This window comes from Pinus tabuliformis, chromosome 9, assembly GCF_031772625.1.
Source record: "Pinus tabuliformis cultivar Carrire ecotype Pingquan chromosome 9, CPIR1, whole genome shotgun sequence".
NCBI classification, from domain to species: Eukaryota; Viridiplantae; Streptophyta; class Pinopsida; order Pinales; family Pinaceae; genus Pinus; species Pinus tabuliformis.
In genome coordinates, this window is record NC_142307.1 from 386,778,662 (window position 1) to 386,801,790 (window position 23,129).

The 23,129-nt window shown below is 39.9% G+C and overlaps 1 long non-coding RNA gene across 1 annotated transcript; it reads left to right on the forward strand.

Annotated features, from left to right (window-relative positions):
* Positions 1 to 13,484: 13,484 nt before the first annotated feature.
* On the forward strand, positions 13,485 to 22,216 carry LOC149148770 (uncharacterized). The gene is made up of 2 exons (XR_016263011.1): positions 13,485 to 14,027; positions 22,118 to 22,216. It is a non-coding gene; the product is annotated as an uncharacterized LOC149148770 (long non-coding RNA).
* Positions 22,217 to 23,129: the final 913 nt, after the last annotated feature.

Sequence of the window (23,129 nt, forward strand, 5' to 3'; positions counted from 1 at the left end):
ATTTCCCTCCTGGAAATCCTTCTGTCGCTTGTCGAGATGCCCCCTATTTGATCGTCTTGTGCAACTACACTGCTGATCTAGGTTCCTCGGCTAGAAACCCTCAGTAACAACACCTCTGGCCCTGCTCTGTTAGGTACTGTTCTGACTATAGTACCTCACCAGCTCCACTCTGCAATATTTTTGCAGCCTTCTAGAGTCCAGCAACTGCCTCTCTGTGAACTGCGCCAGCCCCTCTCTGCTCCACACTGGTTCTGCATCACCCTGGATGGGTCTGCGTCAGCCCTGGGATGCACTGCATTAGCCCTCTATCCCTCTGCATCAATAACGCTGGCCTCTCTAAGGCTCTGCACAGCTCCCGACTTCTTCTGCGTGGCTCTGGCTGGCTCTGCGTCACACTTCTTGGCTTCTGCGCTACTAGAAACAGAATCTGTCACCTCGGGACAGCTATTTTATGCTACTATTGCTCCACTCGGCTGATGTCTTTTAGTCCTCTTGTGATCTGCAATCACGCTCCGATACCATGTTGAAGTTTCTAACTTTACTTGGTTTAGAAACCCTTCATGCACTTTTTCTGATTTATTCCTACCTACTTGTTATTATTCTTTAACAAGCTATTTACAAAGTAAATACTGAAAACAAACAGTAGTGCATGCTCAACATATTATAGATCAACAACTGAGAGAAATAAGAACAAACACACCACATGACACCATTATTTTTGGACCAATGTCCCTGGAAAAACCCAATGCAGGAAAACCAGTGCAGCTATCTAAGGGTTTTCTTATTAAGAAATATCAGAGTATAATCTGGGTACCGAAATTGGCCTACCTAACAGAGAATTTCCTTAGCAGCTATACCTCACAGTTTGAGAGAAATCTCCTGGCTGAAACCCTGGAAAACCCTTCCGGCAATCCCTCAGCACAAAACTGCTCCTGCAACCCCAACGTCTGCCAAATCTGGACTGCATCAACCCCTCTCTGTCTCACGTTGGCCCTACATCAGCCTTTCTTAGCCTGCGTCAGCCCCAGGAGGCCCTATGTGAGCTCTGGGAGCCTCTGCGCAACACTTGGCTACCTCTGTGTGGCCCTGCGTGAGCTATGGGAGCCTCTGTGCAACACTTGGCTACCTCTGTGTGGCCCTGCGTGAGCCCTTGCTAGCTCTGCGTCACTCTCCTTGGCTGCTGCGCTGCTCTCTTGGCAGAATCTTTGCGTTCTCTATTCCTCTGTACTCAATTCCCCTCAGGTGCTTTCCCAATCATTGATTCTATCTCTCTTAGCAAACCCCGCTCTAGAGAATATAATGACTGATCATCCGGTGTATTCTCCAAGTGACCCTCAAGCCTCCTCTTATACTTTTCCTGTTGACATATCAACGGCTGAGATTAAGTCCCTAATCAACAGCTAAGATTAGATCTGGCTTGATCCCTATCTTTTGGACCATTCTAACATAGATTCATATTAATACACATTAATATTTTATTTTCCCTAAGTTTAGACTTAGGGAATCCATTAAAAATATTAATTATTTTAATATCTCCTGATATGTATAGAATCTACTCAAACCCTTTCTGGGTATTGGATATCTCATGTGCCCCAACTTCTCCACCAAATTTCGTGGCTAGAGCACATCCGATGCTACCCAAAATCAACATGTGCCACAATCTTACTTACACCGAAATGACCAACAATAAGAGAAGTATGTGCCTCTCTTATGATGTTAACTCTTTCTCCCTGTGGAATACAAAGCTTGCCAAGATGGTACAACAAGTTATCATGCAAATGATAATCCAATTCCTCTACTTGGTTACCTTGACTCAAGCTTGCATAAACATCTTGAAAGTCATTATCTAAAGCATATTGCTCAATATAACTTTCATGTAAAACAAAATTATGCTTGAGTAAATTAGTTGGGCTAACAATGGGCCTAGAAAGCATATCAACAACTTTATTGTAGATACCTTTCTTATACCTGATTACTAAGTGGAATTGTTGAAGAAAACCCATCCATCGGAAGTGCCTTGATTGCTGCAACTTTGATTGTGATTGCAAGTATTGCAATGGTTGATGATCAGTGTGAATGACTATTTCTTTACCCGTCAATTAGTGTTTCCATTTTTTCACACTTTGCACCAATGCATACAATTCCTTGTCATACATAGGATAGTTAATCACTGCACCATTGAAAGTTTCCGAATGGAAACAGATAGGCTTACCATGTTGCATGAGGATTGCACCCATAGCATAGTCACTAGCATCAGTCTGAATCTCAAATGACTATCTCAAGTTTGGAAGTGCAAGTACTAGAGTTGTACTGAACTTTTCCTTTAATGCATCAAAGGCCTTTTGTTGTTTGCCTCCCCACTGAAAAACCTTTTTCACACTTGTCAACGCATCCGAATGAGTAGCTATAAGAGAAAAATTAGCAATGAATTTCCTCGAGTATTGGGTTGCTCCCAAAAAACTTCTTACCTTGGTAATTGTCTTGGGCCTTGGCCAATTCACAATGGCATCAACCTTGGAGGGATCTATTTTCAACTCACCTCCTCCAACAATATGACCCAAGTAAACTAAATAAGTTTTTCCAAACTCGCACTTTGACATCTTAAGATACAACTGTTCTTTTTTCAAGACATAAAGTACTTTTCTTAAAAGCATGACATGTTCATCATAAGATTTACTGAAAATTAAGATGTCATCTAAGTAGTGTATAAATTCTGACTGTAGAAAAACCTAATAATGCAATATAACCAAAGCAAAATACTTTAACCTACTTCTATAATCAATTTGCGGAAGCTTAAAAGATTTGGGCAAGATCAAGCTGAACACATATAACCAGAAGAAGAATCAATGCACATGAAACACAGAAGAATACTCAGGGGAAAGCCTCGGCTAAAAACCCCCACTATCTGTATTATCATACAAGTTGGAAATATCTCAGAATTACACAAAGCCTTAGCTCTCACAGCTAGCCAACTCTTAGCACAATCCTCACAGGTGCTCACAGGCAAAATAGACTTCTCATAAGCCTTCTCCTCTGCCCTCCAAGCTCCTATTTCCTTGCGCAGTTTCTCCTGGGTGATCCTCTTGTTACCAAGTGGAACACTGATCACTCACACTGATCTCACACCGTGTAAAACTGCGCAATCCTCAAGGAATGAATTCCTTCTGCATGCATGAGTTTTGTTTATACGAAAACACATGCAACTGATAGTACATTGTCCTTGTCTTTAATCTCAATTGGGTCTTTCTCAGAATAGACATGCATGAGTTAATGATGAGAGAATCTTCAGTTATCTAGAGTACACTAGTTGAGTGCATGCATGCATCAACTGACTGATAACTCACAATTAGTTCCTCAAACAGTTTGGAACTAATTTAACTAGACTTAACTCAGTAAACTGAGATAACTAATTACAACTCAAATATAACTCAATCTTATCTCCTTAATTAAGGGATAATCTCCTTAATTTAAGGGATAACTATTGTATGACATTAGAAACACTTCTAACTTGAATTTCTCCAACTAATTAACTCAAGATGAATAAATTAATTATTTTTCAAGCAGATGGTGAGACTAAATTCGAATTTTAATTCAAGGACAAATTAAAATTGGAATATTCTTGTTGCCACATTTCAACACTCCCTCTCAACAAGAAAGGGATTATTTGCCACCTCGATCCTGTCTCTATGGAACTCGAATTTACACTTTGACAATTCCTTTATCAAAATGTCAACATGTTGCTCCTTTGTCGAAATATACTGCAGCAACATGATCCTCCTCGCTACACAGTCTCTGAGATGATGGTACCGGATATCGACATGCTTGAACCTATCATGAAATACTGGATTCTCAGAGAGTTTGATACAACTCCGATTATCACAATATATCACAGTTGGATCCATCCTCTGATCAAACAAACCAACTAGGATTTTCCACATCCAGATGGCCTCACATGCTTCCTGACTTTCAGCCATGTATTCAGCCTCTGTTGAGCCGAGTGCAACCGACCTCTGTTTCCTGCTGTACCAAGAAACTGCAGCTAACCCAAGGTTGAAAATCCCTCCTGATGTGCTCTTCCGATTTGATGGACTCCCTCCCTAATCTGCATCAATGAAGCCCTATAGCTTCACTCCCTCTGTCCATCTGTACCATAATCCATACTGAGATGTGCCTCGTAGGTATCTCAATACATGCTTTGTCGCCTTCCAAAACATCTTGGTAGGTTGAACCATCACTTGACTCAGCCGGTTCACCGCATAGCACAAATCTGGTCGTGTGTTCACTAAGTACATTAATGAACCCACAAGCTACCTGTAAACCATAGCCTCTACTACTCCTCCTGAACTAGCATCCTCCTTCCTCTAGTTACTTGCTAGAGGAGTCTAGATAGGCTTGCACTTCTCCATGTGGAATCTCCTGAGTATCTCATTCGCATACTTGCCCTGAGACACAAACAACTCCCCATCCTTCTGCCATACTTCCATGCCAAGGAAGTAATGCATGAGACCCATGTATTTCATCTTGAATTCTCTTGCAAGGTCCTCCTTGCAAGACATGATCAACTGATCATCACCTGTCAATATGAGATCATCAACATAAAGTACAATGATCAACGGCTTACCTTTCACCATGATGTGGTACAGGTTCACATCAGCTTCACTCTTTGTGAAGCCCAGCCCGGTGAATTAGTTGTCTATACTGGTGTACCAAGCACGAGGTGCTTGCTTCAGCCCATACAAAGCTCTCTTGAGTCGACACACATGCGACTCACAATCGAAGGTCTCAAAACCTTCCGGCTGCTCTATGTACACCTCTTCCTCAATCTTGCCATTGAGGAATGCAATCTTCACATCCATCTGATGGATCTTCTAACCCATCTGTGCTGATAGTGCCAACATCAATCTGATAGATGAGTACCTTGCGACAGGAGAAAAAGTCTCATCATATTCAATCCCCTCGACCTGTGAAAAACCACGGGCAACAAATCTTGCCTTATGCTTCTCCACACTACCATTAGCAGCTTGCTTTACCTTGTAAAGCCAACGGGAACTCACAACTGACTTGTTAACCGATATCGGAACCATGTCCCAAACACTGTTACGAACTATGGAGTCATACTCCTCCACCATAGCATCAACCCAAATCGGGTGTTGCACTACTTCCTCAAAGGAAGATGGCTTGGTCTCAACGCATTCCCCAACAAGGGCCATGTATCCAGTGTACCTCTCAAGTGACCTCATCTCTCTGCACTGAGAAGATGGTTCTCCCACATTCTCTCTCGCATCCGTCAACAATCTATCAGCTTCTCTTGTGCGCTTCCGTCCATCTCTGGAAGACTCTGCTTGAGTGGATGTCTCCACTCTTGGAACATTTGCATGTAGCTGCTCCGCATCAATCTGAGGCTCCTCCTCCTTAGGAACCAACAGTTCCTCCACAGCCTATAGTTGGAGCTCCCTCTCAAGGGAAACTCGCATGGCCTTCTGCTCATCAAACTTGAGATCTATGCGAACTACTGTCCTCCGACTGGTAGGTAGATACACTCGATAGTTGTGGGGTGTATCAGTGTACCCCACAAGTATCCCCAACTCTACTGTTGGCTCAAGCTTCTTCCGTTCATCCTTTGTCACATTGCAATATACCGATGAGCCAAAGATCCTGGAGTGACCCACATCTAGTCTCTTACAGGAGAAAGCTTCCTTTGGTGTTTTCGTCCCAAGTATGTGATGCGGGCTTCTATTTTTCAAATAGACCGATGTGTTGCATGCATCAGCCCACAAGTGAAGTGCTAGGCCTTGGTCATGCAACATCGCCCGTGCTACCCCTACAATAGCTCTATTCTTCCTCTCGGCCACCCCATTCTATTGTGGGTTATGAGGTGCCGTCAACTCTAGTTTAATTCCTTCTGCTGCACAGAAGTCCTTAAACTCTTGAGAGACATATTCTCCACCGTTGTCGCTTCTCAAGGCCTTGATCTTCTTCCCTGACTCTTTCTTGACCAAATCTTTGAACTCAAAAAACTTTGTGAAGGTTTGTTCCTTCTTCTGCATGAAATAAATCTAGCATTTACGAGAATAATCATCAATGAAAATCACATAATACCTTTGCTTCGTTGTGGACGCTGTTGAGAATGGTCAACACACATCAGCATGAACTCGCTCTAAGATAGCCTCTACTCGACTGTCTCGATCATGAAAGGAAGACTTGGTGTACTTTCCCAAGGTACAACATTTGCATGTGTCAACTTGCTCAAGTTTACCTTTGGGAAGTCCTGTAGATATCTGCTGCATTATCCTCAAGGCCCCATGATGTAAATGGCCCAACCACCTATGCCACAACTCGCCAATGTCTTGGCTTTGCACCAATCCTACTTTCGTACTCAATGATGCACAATCATCTACCTCTATTTTATATAGATTCTTCACCTGAATCCCTATCCTCTTGGTCTGACCCGTGGCTATGTGTCTTAGGAATGCCTTTCCTGTACTGAAGACAATATTGTAGCCTTTGTCCTCCAACATCGCGACTGATACCAAGTTCTTCTTCAGCCGAGGCACATACATCACATCTGTCAAGGTGAGAGGAGCTCCATGCTTCCTCTGAAAAGCAATCGTGCCCACTCCTGAAACACTATACCTTCCATCGTCACCCATCTCTATGCACATCTTGAGGTCTTTCTCCTCCAAGGCACTGAATAAATTTTTATCACTGGTCATGTGGAATGAGGCTCCACTATCAAGATACCAGACACAACCAATCATCGATGACACCATGCATGCGATGAGGGTAAAGTCCATTTTGAACTGAGAGGCTAATGCCTCGCCTTTCGATCCTTTCGAGGATCCCTTCTTGGACTTCTTCGATGGGAAATTTGTCGCATAATGTCCCATCTCGTGACAATTAAAGCATCTCACTTTAGACTTGTCAACCTTCTTCCCTCCATGAGAAGAATTCGATTTGGAATGGGAAGCCTTCCCCTTCCCTTTCCTTGCTTTACTTGCTAAGGCCAGATTTTCTTCATCATCATTCTTGGATGAAGAACCATCTCATGTGCTCCTCCTGATCTCCTCCTACATGAGATCCGACCACAGTCATTCCCAATCCGGCAATTTCTCTCTTCCATTCACAAATTCCTGGTAGCTATTCCAGCGCTTTGGAAGGCCAAGGAGAGCGAGGCTCACCATATCATCATCGTCAGTAGTTATTCCCACACTACTAAGCTCATCTCTGCAGGTGGTGGGCTTGTTCAGATATGTGGAAATAGTATCGCCTTTCTCCATCTTGATTCTTCAAAGCTTATCCTTGAGCACCAATTTCCTCTGGTCGCTACTATTCTGGTAGAGGTCCTTCAATGTCTTCCACATTGAAAATGGAGTATCCTTCCCATGGAGACTCGAGACAATATGGTCTCGAACTCCCTCAAGGATGATCCGTCTTGCCTTCGCCACACACTTCTTCCACTCAGCCAACTCTTGTGCATTAGTTGAAGCTGGTTTTGGATTTCTTGATCAATGAATTCCTTCAAGCTATTGTCTTCTAATACAGCGTCCATGCGATCTTTCCATGCTATGTAATTCGAGCTACCATCCAAGGCATACTCGAGTCTCAAGCCATTGAATGCCATTGGCCAACCTTGAAGTATGAGAATTCGATTTTGCACCTGCAACCCGAACTTCGAACTTTGAATTCTCTTCTCAGTATACTTTTCACAGCTTCGATACCATGTAGAAATTCTGACTGTAGATTAACCTGATAATGCAATATAACCAAAGCAAAATACTTTAACCTACTTCTACAATCAATTTGCAGAAGCTTAAAAGATTTGAGCAAGATCAAGCTAAACACATATAACCAGAAGAAGAATCAATGCACATGAAACATAGAAGAATACTCAGGGGAAAGCCTCAGCTAAAAACCCCACTATCTGTATTATCATACAAGTTGGAAATATCTCAGAATTACACAAAGCCTTAGCTCTCACAGCTAGCCAGCTCTCAGTACAATCCTCACAGATGCTCACAGGAAAAATAGACTTCTCATAAGCCTTCTCCTCTACCCTCCAAGCTCCTATTTCCTTGTGTAGTTTCTCCTGGGTGATCCTCCTGTTACCAAGTGGAACACTGATCACTCACACTGATCTCACACCCTGTAAAACTGCGCAATCCTCAAGGAATGAATTCCTTCTGCATGCATGAGTTTTGTTTATAGGAAAACACATGCAACTGATAGTACACTGTCCTTGTCTTTAATCTCAACTGGGTCTTTCTCAGAATAGACATGCATGAGTTAATGATGAGAGAATCTTCAGTTATCTGGAGTACACTAGTTGAGTGCATGCATGCATCAACTGATTGATAACTCACAATTAGTTCCTCAAACAGTTTGGAACTAATTTGACTGGGCTTAACTCAATAACTCAATCTTATCTCCTTAATTAAGGGATAATCTCCTTGATTTAAGGGATAACTATTGCATGACTTCAGAAAGACTTCTAACTTGAATTTCTCCAACTAATTAACTCAAGATGAATTATTTAATTATTTTTCAAGCAGCTGGTGAGACTAAATTCGAATTTTAATTCAAGAACAAATGAAAATTGGAATATTCTTGTTGCCACATTTCAACAAGTAGACTATGAAAAACTCATCAAGAAATGGCCTCAACACATCATTCAACACATGCATGAATGTAGTGGGAGCATTACATAAACCAAACGGCATAACTAGCCATTCAAACAAACATTCATTTTTTTTGAATGCTATCTTCCAAATGTCTCCTTCAGCTATTCTAATTTGATGGTAGCCACTTCTTAATTCCATCTTAGTAAAATACTTTCCATCTTTCAATTGATCAAGTAAATCATCTACTCTAGGTAGTGGATAACGGTTCTTTATCATAATTTTGTTCAATGCACAAAAGTCCACACACATGCGCCATGTTCCATCCTTCTTTGGCACCAAGACAATACGTGAACCACATGGCGAGGAAGATGGTCTGATGATCCCTTTATTCAACAAATCTTGAATTTGCTTCTTAATTTCTACGCTTTCCATCGTTGACATCCTGTACATGCCAATGTTAGGAAGAGGACAATATTGTTGCAACTGTATCTCATGTTGGATTCTTCTCCTGGGAGGTAATCCCTTTGGTTCCTGAAACATCTCATAATATTGGTAACTATGTCAACCAATTCAGATTTCAAATTTGAATCACAACCTTTGAAAGCTTAATTATCAACATCATTCTTAGGTTTGATCATTAGAAGCACAAAATTCTTACTCGAATTCACTATTCTTTTCATCTTCCCTGCATTAACAAGTGAAAGATTTATTTTCTTGCTATGAGCCCTCACAATATATTCTACTCCATATTTGAATAAATGATATTTGTTTTCATGTCTATGGAAGATAGCTTTTCTGTCATAAAGGTACGGGATGCCCAAAACTATGCTACATATATCTGATGGCACAACATCAAGCTCCACTTCATCTATGAAATTTGTAGTAATAAGGAATCTCAGTTTACACTTTCTAGTAACCTGCAATTGCGCATTGTCACACACCCATCCAAGTGGATATGGTTTATGATGTGGAACGGTTTCCAAGTTTAAACTTGTGACAATATTTTCATAGATAAGATTGGCTTGAGAGCCACTATCGAAAAGCATATCAATCTTGTTGTGTTCTGATATCACCCTTATGTGGAAAAGTTCTATTCTCCTCTTTTCGTTTGGAGTTTCATTTTGTGAGTTTGAAGAACTAGTGCTAGCAATGGATTCTTTTCCTTTTAACCCCATGGTTGTGATTTTAGTTTCATCACCTGAATTAGATCCCAAATCTTGTTGAGTGGTTGTAGTTGTTTTTTGTTTTCCCTTGTTTTTTTTTTCTTTGGTCTCATTTCAGGATGAAGCTTCCAACAATGAGCTTCATTGTGATCCTCTCTGGAACAATGTTTGCATGAAACTTTTTCTCCTTCTTTTTTGATAGACACAATTTTCTTTGCTTTTCCTTTCCTTTACTCTTAAATGGCTTTTTACTACCTTCTTCTGGGGTGTTTTTCCCTCTTGCCTTAGGACGAGTGGCTTGCACACACACATCATCTAGATTATTGGGACTAAACATTAAGATAGTATGCCTAAGGTAACTGTGTAAGCCCTCAATGTACTTCAACAATGTGTCCTACAATTGCAAATCTACACCTAACATCAAAGACCTTTTTCTGAATTCTTGGGTGTAATCTTGCACATTTTGACCTTTAAGCTATCTAAAGTTCTGCCAATTCATGATGGATTTCTGCATATAAGCTAGAGGGTAGAATTGTCTTTTGATTGCAGCAATGAAATCATTCCAAGAAATTGAGATCTTATCGTGTTTTTTAATGTCCTCTTGGGTCTTTGATTCCCACCATACCAACGTTGCACCCTCCATTCTCAAGGAAACTAATTGAATATTTATGTCATCCTCTTGAAGGTTTTGAATCCTGCAATAGACCTACAACCAACGAATCCAATTATCAAGCTTCTTTGCATTCACTTCACCATTATACATGGGCAGTTCAAATTTAACATCAAGTTTTAAAAAAGGTGATTTACCAGTTCCTTTTAAAGTATGATGATGAGTATGAGTAAGGGTTCTGTTAGTGGAAGAGGCTGAAGATTCTCGTGAAGAAGAAGATGAAGAAGATGGTGGAGAGGGTGGAGGTTTGTCTCCATTTCCATTACCTCCTCCTGAAGAGCCTTCTCCTTTGGTAGGTTTGGAACTTTCCCCTTGCAGACTGGTATTCCTCTCTTCATAGAGGACCTTTACCATCTCTGTCATATCAAATAAAGCCTTTGTGAAGGTCTTCTCATCTTCTGTCATGTTTGTAGGTTCTCCTTCACGAGACATGATCTCTGGAGTCTCAATTGCAACTTGAGGCTGAATTGGTGTTGGAGATTTTGGCAACCTTGCTCTCCTTCCCCTTGACCCAACTTTAGGGCTTCCAACCAACTTCCCTTCTCCTCTTTTGAGTTTTAACCTTGTAAGCATGACATAAACTTGCAAAGAGTTAAATCCTTCTTTCACAAAGAAAACCTAGGGCTGTAATACCAAATTGATTTGATTTAGAATATTAGATTGCTGTGCTAAGATCCTCCTCAGATTAGAAACAAATGCTTTCATTGTGCTTAAGGATTCATGAATTTTTGCAAGTGAAATGATGAGTTTTTATGTTAATTTTATGGGAAATTTAACATAAATAAAAGACTGAACAACAACATAAACATGTACAAAACATCATCAAAAACACATTACAACAGGAACATGATAAAGGAGTTCACCCCTCCTGGGCTACGTCTCCTTGGTCCAGCTTCCAAATGGCTTGGGCCTTTCTATTATGCTAAATAATGTAAAAATATGTGTTTACAATGATCAAATGCTTCGAAAACTTGCTCCAATGAGTCTAGAATATGCAAAAATGGTTATCTAGCCTCTTTTTGCATCCAATTTGGTGGAAAACTAAAGAAGTTATGACCTCTCTTAGTTCTCCCAATATTCGCTCCACAAATTGCACCATTTCTGGCATGAACCTACAATTTTGCTCCAAAATTGCGCTAACTGGGCGAAAGTTTCCCTACGCGGCGATCCATAATCTATTGGTACCGACTGTTCCATCGCAAATCACAATTGGCAGAGAACCAACGGTCTTATGGTCTGTGAACGCGGTGGGGCGATGTGTGATTGCGATACGACGGACCCAATCGAACTATTAACTAGAACCCATAATCTTATTGCATTCAGGATCCATCGCAACTCACAATCAGCAGAGTGAGGGAGGTAACAGATATATGAGACTCTGCATTTTTGCGATGTGCAATTATTGCATCGCAAACCTGGGTACGCTGGGGGCCGATTCATCGCATCGCACCCTGACTTGTTCTAGGGCCGATTCTTTGATGCCTACCCACCTGCGACATGCGATTTATGAAATGCGAGGCCAATGGCAGCCTGTCACTTGGCGCTTCCCCATTCGTTGAACGGTCTTGCCACGTCATCCACTCCTGCCATTTGTCCAAGTCAAACCTGAACTTTGACTTGCTCTAACTTCTTCATATGAGCTCGGATTCGAGTGTCGTTCGCATCGTTAGAATCAGGATGACGAGCACTTCGATCTGAAGCTGAGTTTATCGGGATTCTGCCACTTTGAGTTTTGAGCCTAATTTTTAGCACCTGGTCACGGAGTTAGGCGACTCAGTGGATAAATTTTGACTTGGAGAACGAGGTAAATCCTCGTATGTATTTCTTGCTGTCGCGATTTCTCTGAAAGGTTAGCCGGTGTGAGAGGCAACCTGTTGTACTCAGATTCTACTTGCTTAATAATACAAACCCTCTATCTGTTGCACTGGTTTTCCCGCATTGGGTTTTTACGGGGTTGTGTTGTCCAAAAATAATGATGTCCCTTGTGTGTTTGTCTCATATTTGTTTCAAATTATGATCTGTATGTCAGTGTAGTCTGCAATAGTGTTTTTCATCACCGTTTATAAATTAAATAACTTGTTGAATGTAATAACAAGTGTGAGATGATAAAGCAGTGATTGCAGTAGGATTTCTTATGTATAGATTCAGAAATTTTCACAATCTACAGATCCCCCCACTATTTTTCTTCTAGGGATACAATCATATTGAAATGCCCCTCGCCCCATGCCCCCCAATTATGCAAGGCTCTATCTGATGAAGATTGCGAAGGGTGAATAAACCCTGAAGAAAGTTTCTCTTCTTAGCTACTAGCGGTGATCTATAGATTGCTATGAAGAACATGTGTCACTGACACCTATTGGTTGCATCCTTACTGCAAGAAGTTGAGGGGATGCCAACCAACCTTGGAAAGTAATATCCAAAGGGTTCCAAAGGACGAACATGTTGTGGGCCGAGTTGCTTACAACAAGAGATTGAACCTAACACCCCTTCCAGAGTATTTGAGAGAGCATTTCCATTCTTTCACAAGTACACATGGTTTCCTTCAAGATTACTATACCAAGGTTTTCCTTTTTACTTTGATCTTTAAAGAGCTTGTGTTGCTCTTGCCGTTCAGGGACCTGATGTTCCAAGAGAACATATTCATTGAGGGATGGGTGGCGTGGGAGATGGAGAAAAGATCTTGGATAATCATTGGACTTTACCTGAATTCACGAAGAAATTGCCCGCTTGTTGAACCATCTCGTGGGTGGTCTTCCTTCCTCTTTGATTTCCCTCACTGCTTGATTTCCGTAACGTCATAGCCCGAGGTGTCGATTAGAACTGCCAACTAACCAATGGAGATGAACGATCGAGCTATTGAAGAAGAAGTTGTCAGGATTTGCTGCAGAGGTCAAGATTGGTGTAGAGAGAACCCTTTAGTTAACGAAAACCCTCCGAGTTTGTGCTCCAACCATCTATTTTGACCTCTTAAGTAGGTTTATTTTAGGTTTTATGATTTATTACTTTAAAATTTTAATAATTTAATAAAAATAGGTTTTATTAGTTTAGGTTTATAATTTTATTTTAAATATTATTAAATAAATAATTTAAATATTAAATTTGTATAAATTAAATATTTTAAATTTTTTCTCAATTTTAAGTTTGTTTATACATTTAATAATATATTTTAAATAAAAAATAACTCTCATCAAAACCATCCAAATTTTAATAAAAATATAAAACATAGCACAATACAGATTAATCTAGTCTGCAAATTATTCCATTTGAAGAAACAAGTGACTAAGAATCTTGGACCTCCACATCAGACCAGCGAACAAACCATTAATAAAAAATATAACTGTTAGACTTCGCAAATTAATCTGTGTGGAGAAACGAGTTACTATGGACCTTGGTAGGTCTCCACATCAGACCCGCGAACAAACCCTTGGTGGCACGCTTCGTGGGACATCGACTATATACAAAAACTGACTCCACCGTTTCTCTCTCACCAAGTGTTTCCTTTGCAAGGGAAGAATAGCGAGAGCTAATCGCAGACCACCTATAAGTCCAGGGTCTCACTTCGGCAAATTTTCCCTGGTAATCTCCCTTTTTCTTCAATTCATGAATGTTGTTACGGAACCGATTACTTGTGTTTTTGGCCGATGTTGAATAAACTCTTGTTATATATGATCTCTTTAGCTCTCAGAGTTCTGTATTTGGCCTCTGCCTTTATTTTTATCTTCAGGGTTTTGAGGTTATTGAGAAGCAATTGCCAAATGGTCTGGAGTTCAATTCCTGCACACCAGTTGCAACCATTCAAATGATCTCTATATCTATGCTAATGGTTTCTCTCTTGCTTGCGTGTTGCCGTGACTTTTTGAAACCTGTGCAATTAAGAGGGTTAAGTTGGTTTCAGAGACAGCATTTGGGTTGGTTATCGCAAACAGAGAGTTTAGAGGGTTTTTTTCCCATGGTGTTGTGAGGGTTTCCCGTTTATGATACTAAAATTGCAAAATTGCTTTCTTTTGTTGTAAATACGGCATTCATTTAAAATACGCCAGACGATGGAAGATAATATAGAATCATGGTATTCATTGTTTGTTCGCCATTCATCTGCTTTAAATAGAATATGAATTCCTTGACTTTATATTCCTTAATTTCCCAGGGCACCACTGCATTGCTGGACGAATGATGTGAGTGTTTTTAGTGTTGTTAGTAAAGCTGAAATGCCTAGCATCAGATTTGAATTCACTGAGTTGTTCCTCAGATCTCATTGACCACTTCTTTTTCTTCACCAAATTCAGTGCCAAATAGGGAGATGAGGTGCTTATTTATATTAGTTCAATCCACAGTGAACCGTCATGACTATAGGAGGAGGTCAACTTGAGTTTAGTTTGAGCTGACTCCTGCAATTGATAGTAAATCCATGCTTTTGATATTGCTTTGTGATTGTTATGCCAGTACGATCCCATTTGGGTTGTGCTCATATAGCTTGTTTTAGTTAGTTTCAAACCATGAAATCTACCCCAACTTCATCTAATGGGCTTGTAATATAGCCTTCTTTCCCACATTTTCTTGACAGCGGGATTGCTGTTCTTGGGCATCAACAACATTATTAGGGTTTAATGGACAGTAATTTTCCCACAAATGAAGGCCTGGGTTCGACAGCATTCCCCATCAAATCTCTGAAACCCACAGCTCCCCCAGTTGCAGGGATGAATCTGTTCATTCTGTGAAGATCTACTCCATCAAGAATCATGGTGCCAAGGTTGAGAATGCCCTGTGGGTGACCAGAAGGACGACGGACCTGCAGTGCTAAGAAACTCATCCCACTGAAATCTGTGCTCCCGTAGCCCTTGAGGAGAGTGGAAAGCAAGACCACCTTGAATGATGACTCCAATCCTCAAATATCAATATAGTCTCCAACCTACTCTCTCACAAGGCTCCAACCTTGTATGAGGACTCCAATCCTCAAATATAAACAATGTTTCACAATTTCACATGTGCAAGAAATACTCCAATATGCAAAATGCAACTGGAATCTTGTCATAGTTATAGTTCTCATAGTCAGTGAAATGGTTGCAATGTGGTGGGAAACTAGAAAATTATTAGAAGTAATGAATCTGATCAAATAAAAGACACCACCAATTTGATAACAAATCTACTCTGCCAAATTTGTGCAACATTAAATATAAATCTAGGCTTCAACTTGGTCTTCAAGGTCTTATTCAGATCTGCTTTAAGAAGGACTACAATGTCTGCTCCAAACTTTTGCTCCAATACTCTTCCAATCTGCACTAAAAGTGAGCCCCAGATTTTCTGCTCCAAATCTTTTCAAGTCTGCAACAAGGAATCTCCAAGTCTGCTTCAAGAGAGGCTACAATGTTGCTCCAAAAGTTAACCCAAGGTCTGCCCCAAAAGGTACTTCTTCTACTTCTGGTTCAAGATTTGTTCAATAGGCTTCAAGATTTCTCCAAAAAACTCTCCAAGATGCTGATTCAAGGCTTATTCAAAAAGCTTCAAATTCTGTTCAAGAGGTTGATACATAATGTCTTTAGAAGCTGCTCCAAAGCTCTTCAAGGGTTACTGAGAGTCATTCCAAGTACATCACTCGACATCACTGGTTTGAGATCATTGCACTGGTCAATGTTCTGATTTGGAGCTCAAAACATAGAACCTATTTGCACAATCGCATTGATTCCTCACAGTGCTCCACTATTCATCATTTATTCCATTGTACATACCGACACTTACTTCAGACTTGCATCAACTGAGCATGGCCAGTTTTCCTAATCAGCAGAGATCTAAGCCTTGCATATTACCCTTTGCAATCGACTTCTTAAACTGTAAAATTAAACTGTTATATGTACCTTCGCTGACAACTTGAAGGAGTTCTGAAATTTTTATTCAAATAGGCTGAATAGAACTTCAGATGATGTGTCTGTGATTTCATCAGGTCCCATAAATAACCTGACAAAAGCGTGACAGTGTGTCCCTCAAAGAGGTATTCCAAATCATTTCCCAACATCAACATTGTTGATTGCATCAAATCCTTCTAGGTAACAATATTTTGATGCATTGATCACTCCAACAGGGCCTTGAACATGGTGGAGTCCAGAAAAAAAGCTTAGAATTCCGAAGCAACACACCTATGCCTTACAGCATATGTAGAAACCAATGATGCATAATTGATCAAATTCACAAATGGTGTTTCCAATAATTGTAAAGCTGCAATTGAGCCCTCGACTCTCCAAAGGGGTATCTTAGGAAAAACAATGGAACTCTATAGTATTGCATATATCTCAATGTCTAAACAATTAAGTTCTCACAGATAACTAAGGTAGCATGAGGCAAAGGAATGCTTAAAAAGAACAATCTTTTCTTTGTTAACATCTTTCTTTGTTAAATTCTTGAAATTGCTGTGACTCAAGCTTTGGACGACCCCCCCCAACTGTATTCTCTGTATCTGGGTGGATTTTTCTCATTGACCAAATCAGGTACAGGTCCCACCATAACATAATACGAAGGATTTAAAAAGAATGGGACAGGGAACCTTTCCTTCTTGTCATTCACCACCACCGTATGTTCTATACTTTCATATTTGTCTTTGCTCCTTGCTCCAATACTCTTCCAATCTGCACTAAAAGTGAGCCCCAGATTTTCTGCTCCAAATCTTTTCAAGTCTGCAACAAGGAATCTCCAAGTCTGCTTCAAGAGAGGCTACAATGTTGCTCCAAAAGTTAACCCAAGGTCTGCCCCAAAAGGTACTTCTTCTACTTCTGGTTCAAGATTTGTTCAATAGGCTTCAAGATTTCTCCAAAAAACTCTCCAAGATGCTGATTCAAGGCTTATTCAAAAAGCTTCAAATTTTGTTCAAGAGGTTGATACATAATGTCTTTAGAAGCTGCTCCAAAGCACTTCAAGGGTTACTGAGAGTCATTCCAAGTACATCACTCGACATCACTGGTTTGAGATCATTGCACTGGTCAATGTTCTGATTTGGAGCTCAAAACATAGAACCTATTTGCACAATCGCATTGATTCCTCACAGTGCTCCACTATTCATCATTTATTCCATTGTACATACCGACACTTACTTCGGACTTGCATCAACTGAGCATGGCCAGTTTTCCTAATCAGCAGAGATCTAAGCCTTGCATATTACCCTTTGCAATCGACTTCTTAAACTGTTCAATTAAACTGTTATATGTACCTTCGCTGACAACTTGGAGGTCTGAAATTTTTATTCAAATAGGCTGAATAGAACTTCAGATGATGTGTCTGTGATTTCATCAGGTCCCATAAATAACCTGACAAAAGCGTGACAGTGTGTCCGTCAAAGAGGTATTCCAAATCATTTCCCAACATCAACATTGTTGATTGCATCAAATCCTTCTAGGTAACAATATTTTGATGCATTGATCACTCCAACAGGGCCTTGAACATGGTGGAGTCCAGTAAAAAAGCTTAGAATTCCGAAGCAACACACCTATGCCTTCCAGCATATGTAGAAACCAATGATGCATAATTGATCAAATTCACAAATGGTGTTTCCAATAATTGTAAAGCTGCAATTGAGCCCTCGACTCTCCGAAGGGGTATCTTAGGAAAAACAATGGAACTCTATAGTATTGCATATATCTCAATGTCTAAACAATTAAGTTCTCACGGATAACTAAGGTAGCATGAGGCAAAGGAATGTTTAAAAAGAACAATCTTTTCTTTGTTAACATCTTTCTTTGTTAAATTCTTGAAATTGCTGTGACTCAAGCTTTGGACGACTCCCCCCAACTGTATTCTCTGTATCTGGGTGGATTTTTCTCATTGACCAAATCAGGTACAGGTCCCACCATAACATAATACGAAGGATTTAAAAAGAATGGGATAGGGAACCTTTCCTTCTTGTCATTCACCACCACCGTATGTTCTATACTTTCATATTTGTCTTTGCTCCAAACCAGCACAACACAAAAAAAGGCTTGTTTCTATGAAAACTGTAGGGTGCTTAAAACAAAATAAGTTGCTTTGTTAACATCTTTCTTTCTTAAATTCTTGAAATTGCTGTGACTCAAGCTTTGGACGACTCACCCCAACTGTATTCTCTGTATCTGGGTGGATTTTTCTCATTGACCAAATCAGGTACAGGTCCCACCATAACATAATCCGAAGGATTTAAAAAGAATGGGATAGGGAACCTTTCCTTCTTGTCATTCACCACCACCGTATGTTCTATACTTTCATATTTGTCTTTGCTCCAAACCTGCACAACACAAAAAAAGGCTTGTTTCTATGAAAACTGTAGGGTGCTTAAAACAAAATAAGTTGCTTCTAAGGCAGCGCTGACAGAATGAATGCAAGCTATATATGGCCATTCACTCATAGATCAATATATTTTATTTCCAGGCTAATGCAATGTACATAGCCAAACATATATTGCCTTAACCATTTTGTTAAAGCTTGTTTCTTCTGGCTTCACTTGTAAATAAAGAAAAATATCATTTCATTAACAGAGACAACTGATTATTTAAATTGTACAATCTATTTCAATTAAGAAACCAACAATTTTTTTGGTTCAGTCCTAGGAAACTAGACACTTACATCATACATGGCGTTGAACATATCAGATTAAAGATATCCCGAGGACTATTCTGCATACCATGAATTTGTATGGGCAGGAGTAAGAGAACTTTGCTCCAATTTACATACCCCACAAACCCATCCAATAATGTCATACATTCTGTCATGTGATACCCCAGAATATAGTTATGGATTAGCTCAAGCATCCAAGGTTTCTGATTTTCCAAGACTTGAGTTTGCCTTGCTCATACTTACACTTTCTTAAGAGGCAGTACCACTGCAGGCACTGCTGTGGGTGGGATGATTCTTACAGCATGCATTCTGTTTTTCAAGCAAAAAGAATAAGATGATATCCATGCCTGTAAGATGACATCTTTGAGGTAAAAAATCTTTGTCAATGTATCATCAAAGGAAACGCAAAGGAAACCTTATGCCTTACTGCGTTTTCTTTGGGCATCAAAAGGAGGTTCTTTCACACCATTCCCTCCCTCTGTTAGAAACCTCTCTTGCAGATAAAACAACAACAATTTCTGCAGAGCAGAGATCTCTCTATCCTTGCCTTCCAACTCACCTACTCTGGTTTCAAGCTCTCCTGCTCTTTCATTCATTTTTGTATCCAACAGCCTTATGAGCTCATCTTGAATCACCTTCTGTATCATCTGGGACCTCTTATACTCGTCCACTTCCTGAAGCCACAGGTCTGCGAATTGACAATCTTTCCAGGCCTCGAACCAAGGACCTCCCATTGTATAATGTATAGCTTTGGGAAGTTCCTTGTCATCAATGTCATTGTGACCAACAAGGAAATTCCAGGTGTAGGGAATGGATCTAATATCATTGTCATCAAGCCAACTTGAAGGAGGTCTGAAATTTTTATTCAAATAGGCTGAATAGAACTTCAGATGATGTGTCTTAGAGAGACCTTAAATCTAGCGAAATACATACAAACTTTTCTTTTAGAAACCAGGTGAACATCAAAACGTTGTCTCAGAGGATAATTCAGAAAACTCGAGCCTTCTTCAAGAACTTGAACAGCCTCAGACTTGATTAGAAAGAGCTTTAGAAGGAACAAGATATACCTAGCAATATCACAGGACAAAAACTTTGGTCTCTGCTTCAGAATAGGTCTATTTAATGCGGCCTCCTTTCGTTTTAGGGCTCAGGTCTGCATTTGTTATCACTGAGTTGTTCCTCAGATCTCATTGACCACTTCTTTTTCTTCACCAAATTCAGTGCCAAATAGGGAGATGAGGTGCTTATTTATATTAGTTCAATCCACAGTGAACCGTCATGACTATAGGAGGAGGTCAACTTGAGTTTAGTTTGAGCTGACTCCTGCAATTGATAGTAAATCCATGCTTTTGATATTGCTTTGTGATTGTTATGCCAGTACGATCCCATTTGGGTTGTGCTCATATAGCTTGTTTTAGTTAGTTTCAAACCATGAAATCTACCCCAAATTCATCTAATGGGCTTGTAATATAGCCTTCTTTCCCACATTTTCTTCATTATAAAATAATGTCAAAGTAAAACGAGAGTTAGAAAATCAAAACGTTGTCTCAGAGGATAATTCAGAAAACTCGAGCCTTCTTCAAGAACTTGAACAGCCTCAGACTTGATTAGAAAGAGCTTTAGAAGGAACAAGATATACCTAGCAATATCACAGAACAAAAACTTTGGTCTCTGCTTCAGAATAGGTCTATTTAATGCGGCCTCCTTTCGTTTTAGGGCTCAGGTCTGCAGTTGTTATCACTGAGTTGTTTCCTCAGATCTCATTGACCAGTTCTTTTTCTTCACCAAATTCAGTGCCAAATAGGGAGATGGGGTGCTTATTTATATTAGTTCAATCCACAGTGAACCGTCATGAGGCTGACAACAAATCCTGATAAATACTTTCAAAATTCTGCGATCTTGGGTCACACCATCTGAGAAATCTCACAATCAAATCCTTGAGGGAAGGGATAGTCTTTGGACTGCAAGAGTACTAGAGCCAACGAGTTATTTCCGGGACCTTCGTTCTTTGAGCCAAACCGGCCAAGACAATCATTCATCTTCTAGTTGATTGGATGAGGTGAGGGAGAATCGGGTCTTTTTTTTTTAATTTGATTTGATTTCTTGATATCAACAGCAATTGACATATCTAATTCTCTCGTTTTTATTTTAATAACCATAATTACTTGCAGACTTTTTGGGGGTTAATGGTGTTTTTTGTTTATTGATTCTCTGTTTGAAGCTTTCCATAAAATTATATACCTTCAATGCAATTCAGAGAAAAATTTACTTGAAGTTTTTAAGGTTCGTTATGTTGTAAGTGATTGGTTCTTTTACAAACATTAGATCTTCTCCAGAGTATTTATTTAAGAGTAGTGTCATAGAAATTAACATGCTTTTGTTTTTAAATTTTGTTTTTATGCCAAGTTAGATTTTGATATTCTCAAATTTGAAAAAAAAATCTTAAGGAAGTTGTTTATATGATTGATATATATTTATTAGTTTATATTTGTTAATGTATTAATATTAATTTCATTTCAGTTTTGGTTATGTTAATATATTTAGGCCCCAAACCATTTTCATCAGCTGCAGATATATTGTCAGATTGTAGATTTTCCAATTCTTCATTTGCCACTGCTGTGATGCATTGGAAGATTGCAAGCAGCCTCTCCAGTGGGAAACTCCCTGGACCTTTTGTTGACAAAGTCAATTGATTTTAGCTAATATAATATATGTTTTCAGTATATCTTCATATTAATTTAATTTCTCATTTGAATAATGATTTCTTAACTAGCCCTTTCCAAATCAATATGGCTTCCCGGTTGTTGTTCGCATATTAATTTAATTTCCCATTTGAATATTGATGCATATTTATGGCTACTTGCATTCCATTTCAATGGTTTTTGGCATGGCTTGTTAAAATTATGTTAATCACAATTGAATATTGTAAGGAGAGAGGAGTGGTTGAATGCAATTGGATCGTTGTGTGAATAATCGAAAGGTGCTTTCCTATCAAAAAAAGAGATCAAATTAAAGATGCCCAGAGTGGGTTTTATGTATATGTTCCCATTGTTTTCAGTAACCTTCATTATTCATCATTTCTCTTATTTTGGTTGCAGTTTATTGTTTCTGTAGAGGAGGTCTGAAGTCTGATCATGAAGAAAGTCCAGGAAATTATGAGCATATTCTTGGTCGTCTTTCAAATATGTCTTGCCACATGGCAATTCCTGAAACTCACGCCTGTGGGAGGGCTTGTACGAGGGGGGTTCCAATGGATCATTTCGCTGCTGCCCTTTTGCCAGTCTTCATATTACGCATTCATGCGGCGTTGTAAGGGCCGGGTGTTCAAGCACATGCGTTGCTTTGTACTGACCAAGGCTCCAGGGTTACATGATGAGTTGACGCCACTGCCAAGGTACCCAAGAGGGGCGAGTTCTAGGACTGTATTGGATATGTGGTACTTGGGGAAGAAATTCCATCTAGAGAGAGATGGCAACAAGTTGTTTGTGGATGACAAAATGTGCTACTACATTACTCATGCAATGTGGCAGACCCTGCTGGACGTGGGAGAAGTAGAGGAATATTCCGAAAGAGAAAAAGTGTTTTTGAAAAGTTACAGGGGGTTTTGGGATTCAGTGGTCACAGGGTCTGTCATGCAGTTGTCAGAAGCGTTGGACTGCATCATCGTTGAAAACCAGTACAGTATCGTGTATTCAGACGCTGCTTGGCTTCTCCCCGTGAATTTGTTATTGTCGGAGGAGAAAGTAGCAAAGGTGTTAAATTTGGTAGGCTTCTTCCTCCAAATCAAGAAAGTATTTTGGTTGATTCCACTAGTGTTCAGCTTAGCGTCGGCAGTATTGGAGTTAAGCACAAAATTGAGGAAATTGGTTTATAGCAACATCATTCGCCTCCTCTGCTGCTTCATGCATCGCGTGTGTGACAAGCTGAGTTACTCAACGAGGAGGCAGGTGTATTCATTGGGTCACTGGGTTGAAAATCTGAAGCCGTCCAATGATATACAATTGAGGGTAGTGAAGGGTGATATATGCGCACCAGTAGCTGGAGGCGTAAATGCCAATAACCCAAATGCAACGCTGGTGCTCTATGACTTAATTGACGTTGGCTTAATTT